This window comes from Haliotis asinina, chromosome 1 (assembly GCF_037392515.1).
Source record: "Haliotis asinina isolate JCU_RB_2024 chromosome 1, JCU_Hal_asi_v2, whole genome shotgun sequence".
Taxonomy (NCBI): Eukaryota; Metazoa; Mollusca; class Gastropoda; order Lepetellida; family Haliotidae; genus Haliotis; species Haliotis asinina.
Window position 1 is genome coordinate 35,024,985 of NC_090280.1, and position 7,265 is coordinate 35,032,249.

Consider the following 7,265-nt stretch of genomic DNA (forward strand, 5'->3'; position numbering starts at 1 on the left):
CCGCTAAGATTGCTTTGTGTAAGTGGGCCTGAGGAACCTGTCTGAAAGAGCGCAACCGGGTCACACACAGATATGAGAGGTGAGGAGTTATTGAAGCATATCGCCTAAATATAGAGCGTTTCAAAGCTTACTACTTACGTAGAAGAAATCCGTTAAAGTTAATAAGTGGGCTAGCTGTTCAATAACCACTGAAACATGAGACTGCGATTACTGGAGCGTTACTCGTACCAGTATGCTTCTACTGCTGGGGTCCTCGGGATCAGCAGTTTTCTTGATGTCGATACAATCCTTTTCGGCGCAGAGGGTTGCGCAATTAATCACATGATGCTTTATAATATAATCCCGGGATCTGTAATGCCAAACACGCCATGGTCGTCAAGGTTAGTCAGTCTGGATCACCAGAGGATAAGACGTTGGCGGTTCGCTTGAGAAAAGATTTTATTTAAATTCGGTTTTAAAAGATATTGCTGTTGAGGTGAAGGGAAATGGGGTTTAATGTCGCACTTAAAAATATTTCGCTGATATCACGACTTGTTTGGCCGTGATTCATCCAGCACAAGGGATACAAAATGGAGGATCCCAGCCTGTTATTAGGCATTCAGGAGTATATCTCGTATAGCCAATATGACATCACCGCATGATAACCTTTTCAAATCGGACTGACAACCCAAGGAGGTGTAACCGATATTGGGTTTTATTTCACTACAGACAGTCAATTCTGGCTGATATGTTTTATTCGAAGAATGATAAACCTGCGGACAACAACAACATGTTATAGTTGTTGCCTGACATGGTGTGTGTCCATAGACAATACAAAGTTAAATAATTGTCATACATTCAAAATATATTCTTTAGAAATAATTGTACTTTAAACAATTAAAATTATCAATTGCAGTTCTCCCCAAACATGGTTTGATATTATGTTGAATACAAGTCATCCATGAGAAATAAATACCTTTTGCATAACTACCACAACGATCATTCAAAATTCACAACATACCTGCGGACCCTAAAAACCCCTGTAGTTCCTTAATGTCTTTAGGATTTGGCCAATTTATCAACGCTTCAATTTTCTGTGGATCAGTTTCTACACCTTGAGAAGAAACAATATGCCCTGACCTTACTTCTGAAAGGCTCACATGGTAACGGACTGCCCTCTAAGTCGTTGGTATCTGGAGGAAAATCACCACCAGAGCAAGACGACTTATCTATAGTCAGAGGAAAACGATTCATAACTTGTTTTTTTCCTGCAAAGTGCATAGCTTAGCTTTACCTCGAAGTATAATTTCTCTTGCACACAAATTACAAACGTTGACATGAACTGTAGTACTTTTGCCTTGAGCTACCAATTCCACCACCCTGAGACATACACCTAACCCTTGGGGTGCACAGCTACTCTTTATCTGTTCTGTAAGAACAGTCATTTTCCGGGATTGGGTACGGAAAGTAGCTACCGCCATGGGCTTAATTGGTCGGACAGTACCAACACCTGAGGTATTCAAATAACTCGGGAGTGTCTGCCACAATTCCGAGACATCACAATAAGGGCAATGGCGGAATACCTTGAGTGCATTTTAAACCCCGTGTCTTTCACCTCCAGGACTGGAATGACATTCGTGCCACTATCAAATGCTACGCTGATGGCAACCTCAATATACCCTAAGTATGGCACTTTGTCACATGTTGCACCACTAACTTCCAGTTGAAACTCATCTAAACTGTGCAACTCTAGATCATTCATCATGTCACCGTAAACGTTTCTGCAATAGTTGTTACCTATGACCCTGTGTCAAACAAGACCAAACATTCCCTGCCATTAACAAAGACTTTCGCCTCAACACTCGGACCAACCATCCGAGAATTCAAATCAGTGGAGTCAACACTGGTCTAAAAAGTTCTATTGCTGGCGATAATTCTACCATGATGGTTACCTAAAAAAACAATTCTCAAAGGATGACTCCCTTTTAGCCTCACTACCGGAAAATGTAGAGATACGAGGTGTCTAAATGTACTGTGTATTAGGTGGTGAACAGAAAGAATTGCCCTCCGTCGAGGTGATGAACTTGGTGGAAGCACACGATAGCGAGATATTTCCATAAACACGATCATTTTCTGAAAATCTGCGCCAACACGACCCTCTTCTTCCTTACACCCTTTCCAGTCATCTTTACCACTCGTAGCCATGACTGAAAAGTTGATCAACACAAGTCATATAGGCATACAAAACATTTGTCAGACAACATAAGTAAGACACTGTACATGATGTTCACACTGCTGGAACAAGCTGCTACTTGAAAAACAATCAACCATTAATGTCATCAATTAGCCATTGTAAAATTTGTCAGTGCAGGCAATTCAGTGTTAGCGATTATTACGTGAAATTGAGGGGGTAGATAAACATTTCATTCAGACAATTCGCAAATGTTTTATTCTGCAATCCCATTCAGTCAAGGTAAGCCGCCGGAAACCAGTTTTTGTTGTTTCGGGTTTGTTTGGTTGTTTGTTTGTTCTTTTGTTTTTTGTTGTTTTTTTTGTTTTGTTTTTTTTTGTTCTGTTTCTTGTTTTTGTTCGGGTTTTTTTGTTTTGTTTTGGTTTGTTTTGTTTTTTTGGTGTGCGTGCGTGCGTGCGTGCGTGTATAATACAACCAAATAATCCTGCACATGACTGACATGGTGTGTGCAGGGACCCTGACACATATAGTGTTTATAGAGAGCAGTCATATAACCTGCCTCTACAACACTTGCATGGACTGCATGTGCCAAGGCCCAGGATGTACCTGTCTGACCACAGGTAAGGCCCAGGATGTACCTGTCTGACCACAGGTAGGGTGGGCTGTCTGTGCATGCCAACATCAATGAGAGTGCTGGAAAGTAGGGTCCAGTGTTAATGAAACAATAAAAGCCGTTGGTATGGCGCTTGCTTCTGTTGTAAAAACAGAGCTACTACCCGGCAATCTAGACGATATTGTTCTAGATAAAATGACAGCCATGCATGAATACCCCTCTCAGACATATTACACTCACACGTTTAGTCCATTAATGCCGAGGGCCTGGCAGGGACCAACAAGTACCATATTTTAACGTCTGTTCGTATGACGCGGCCGGGGATCAAACCCGGGACCTTCCGCTCTCCAAAAGGTCGCTCTAACCACTACATCGAGGAGAGGGTCATATTGCTGTTGAGGAATGGAGCGGTTAAGTATACAAGATCAACAAAAAGTTACAGTATCAACATAAACAGTTCGATATCAACAAAAACTACCATATCAGAAAGACACAACCTGTACAGTATCAGCGCAACCTTTAACACTATCAACCCGACAGAACCAGTACAGTAATAACAAAAACTGTGCAATATAATAAAAACTGTATAATACCCACACAACCTACATTCTTAACAGACAGCACAATGCAACTGAGCACAACAGTCACAGCACAACAAAACAAATCAGAATAGAAGCATCACATTGCACGCTAGACAATTCTTTTCGGAAAACCCAGCGAGGTACGCGCAACTTGCATGCCCTCACGCACAATACCCATTGATCACTGCCCTAATTCACCAAGTTGTCATCATCATGATTATTTCAGGGGATCCTATACCGTTTACACAATATCATACAGCCATGGGGGGTTCCGGGGCTCTGGAAACTGGGGGTTGTGCATTGATAATGAAGTCCAAAGGTTAGTGGCATGTGGAGAGGAGGAGTGACGTTTGTGTGCTGTGTCTTTCTCTCCCTCTCTGTCTGTCTGTCTCTCCCCCTCTCTCTCTCTCTGTGTCTCTCTCTCTCTCTCAGCATTATGTTGTCTGTTCCTTTTGTGTTGTCTGTTCCTTTTCTCCAATATATACTCGTCAAAATAAGTCTAAACAATATGAACACAAACTGTCAAATTTCAACAGAACAGTTTTGACAGTTTTCCAAAACTACGATACGTAATGCCAAGAAATATGAGCTTACACATTTACTTATCAAGATAATATCAGTCACGTGCAGTTTAACGTGGCATGAACCATATCTATGTTTTGTGTAAGACTTGCCACGTCATATATTTCCCAGTGAAATCTACACTGTAGTAGCTGCCTAGCAACCAACAACAACCAGTTACGCAGGGTACGTGCGATGTACTACACTCCGGCCTCCATAGCGGCATGACCATATTTACAATAACAGAAGCGTCCTTCACTTAATGGTATATCTATATCACATCACGCAAAGGTGATACAATGCTGTAATAATAATTGGTTGGCAAGGAATGAGGATTTTTTTCTCATAAATCAAACAAAATGATATAGAGACGATACACATATTTGGACAAATACAGTGTGTCATGGTTAATGTGCATATGAATACAACATGTGTAACTAAAACAGGGATAAAACAATTTTCGTTAAACAGGACAGTTTTTTCACCAAAGGAAAAAAGCCAGATTTCATAAGGGAAATATATTTATCAATATGGGGATTATTACAAAAACAACAAGGGAGAAAACGTTTTCTTACATCATCTGGTGCATTGTATGATGAGATGATGTATGAAATTCGTCACATATAGCATAACGGTTACAAATTGTACGATGTCTTTTTTCTGTGTTTACTATACATTGTATGTCGGTTTCAGTCGGTAACTGTGATTGCATGTTCGTAGGTGTGTTAACTACACGCGTTGTTTCAGATATTAAATAAAGTTGGTTGGGTGGTTAACTTAGCAATACTCCAGCTATATGGCGGCAGTTAGTAAATAATTAAGTGTGGACTAGACAATCCAGTGATTTACAGCATGTGCATCGAGTACAGTAAAGACAGCAGTTTGTTTACGTTGACTTTATAAAAACGTTGCATTGGACTGAATTTTATCGAAACCGTAAAAATTGCAATGAGGGGTCACAATTTTAAATGCTATATCCTTAGGGGCTGTTAGGTAGCCTATTGGGTAAAACGTTTGATCGTCACGTCGATGACCCACGTTCGATTGTACACATGGGTACAATATGTGACGTCCATTTCTGACGTCATCCGTCGTGGTATTGCTGATATATTGCGTAAGAGATAACTCACTCACTCTATCCACAGGCTTCAAACAACGTAAGTCTTTTGGTCAAGCGCGGATCGTTTCTCACAATACCAGTCACGGGATTGTCTTGTCCAAACATTCAAATGCTTCTGGGACATTACATGGAGTAAGTTTTAAACAAACTAAACAAAATAATTTAAATTTATATTGAGCATAGAGAAAAACATGTGGATGGCAAAATGTGTCTTTTATACATTTGACTGATACATACAGTAACAGATAGGCGGTCATGTTACCGGTCTGGCCCAATGAAAAAGTGGTACAAACTTCACTTTAATATGTATTAATATGAAGCTTGTACAATATGCAGCTTTTCCTTTGGAACAGGCCGGTCACATGGCAACCACCGGTTCATAAATGAACTAACGTCACATTTTGACATTCACATCGGACTTGAAAAGAGCGGGTATGATCTCCGGATGTTTTTCACAGTTTTAACAGAATACAATGTCACATCAACACTGACAGTTCTCCTAAGCAGTCGGCTGATGTGATGGCTAATCTTGCCTTCCTAGTGAATGTTCATCCAGATGGGAGATGGTTCGGGTTTAGGTAGACGGTCATTTCGTTGATGTAGGGTGGTGGCTACGGTCTGCACTCCAAGTTGTTTGGGATATCAATTGAGGGTGATGAGTGTTGTTTTGAGGTGGTCGATTACATCTTGGAGTTGGGATGGGTCGCAGATACCTTGACGCGTCTGGTTATTGTTGATAAAAAGGCTCGTTTTGTTTGTGGGCGATGGTTGGATAGATAATAAATATACTGGTCAGTGTGTGTCGGTTTTTCTAGAGACAGAGGGAATGATCTTGTTAGACGAGGTGTCCAGCGATACATCAGTTTGTACACCTTGGGAGAATCTCATCAGGGTTGCTGGCACTGCCATGCCTGTACCAGTCAGTTTTTTTGTTTGTTTGTTTGTTTGTTTGTTTTTTGTGGGTTTTTGTTTTTGTTTTGTTTGGTTTTGTTTTTTTGTTTTTTGTTGGTTTTTTTGTTTGTTTGTTTATTGGGGGGGTTTGTTTTGGGGTTTTTTTCGTTTCGATTGTTTTGTTTTTTTGTTCGTTTGTATTTTCAGTGTAATGATCTTAACCCTTGGACTATGTTATGTTATCACAAAGACCTTGTTTTTGTGCCCGATGTACGATGTTTCGTTATCTCAGTTTCAAGTAGTAGTATATAATTGTTTGAAAAGGTTCAGTTGTTCTGACTCATTCGGTATGGACTCTTGCCTCGACCTGAGCGACTGAGATAGAACAAAATAATCCTATTGCATAACTGATAATGTGGAAAGACTTCAGATGATGAACCGGGTTAAAATTTACCGTAATTCCTTTAATAACCGCTTGGTCTGTAATAAACGCCGGGGGTAAGCAGATCACTAACAAGTACGGCAATTAGATCCTGTAAGTCCAAAGTGGCGGATCTCTAATAACAATCGAATCTGAAACCTCGTTGACAAAAATAATCTTCTGTGCTCTTAGGTGAGGAAATAAGGTATCCTCAGTACCCCATGCTTGTTGTAAGAGGCGACTAATGAGACTGGGTGATCAGATCCCTTGACACATGTCATTGTATCAACTGAACAGATGATGCTCATGCTGTTAATCACTGGATTGTCTGGCCCAGGCTCGATTTTTTACACTCGGAAGTCATAAAGCTGGAATATCGCCCTGTGCGACGTTAAACCAGAAAACGACAAACCAACACCCGATGATAACGAAGATGATGAACTCTCTCCTGCACTTAGCTATAGCGTCGAATATTTCCATGGAGTACCGACAAGATCATTTAACGTTTCCTTAAAACGTCGTTTACTCATGTATTTGTTATGACATGTGGACAAAATACAGCGATATCTTATCTCCTTTGTCTGCTTAATGATTCGACACGCATTCAGCGCCTCCCCTTTTACCATAAACTCCTCGGGACAAACCCTTAATACCTAGTGTTGTCAATCGTATAAACGTCATTTAACACGTGCATCTCCACATGTAGACAGACGGACATGCGTTATGACGCCTCAGTGAATGTACAACATAAAATATAGACAAAATAGCAACGTACGTACGTGGGCGCGAACGACATTGCAACAAGGTGTGTTTAAGCTGCCTACAACATCTGACTGAAGTACTCATTGAAAAGACAGCTCCGATTTCTCTAAAACAAATTTAGGTTTTTACAGATAAATAGTTTCCCT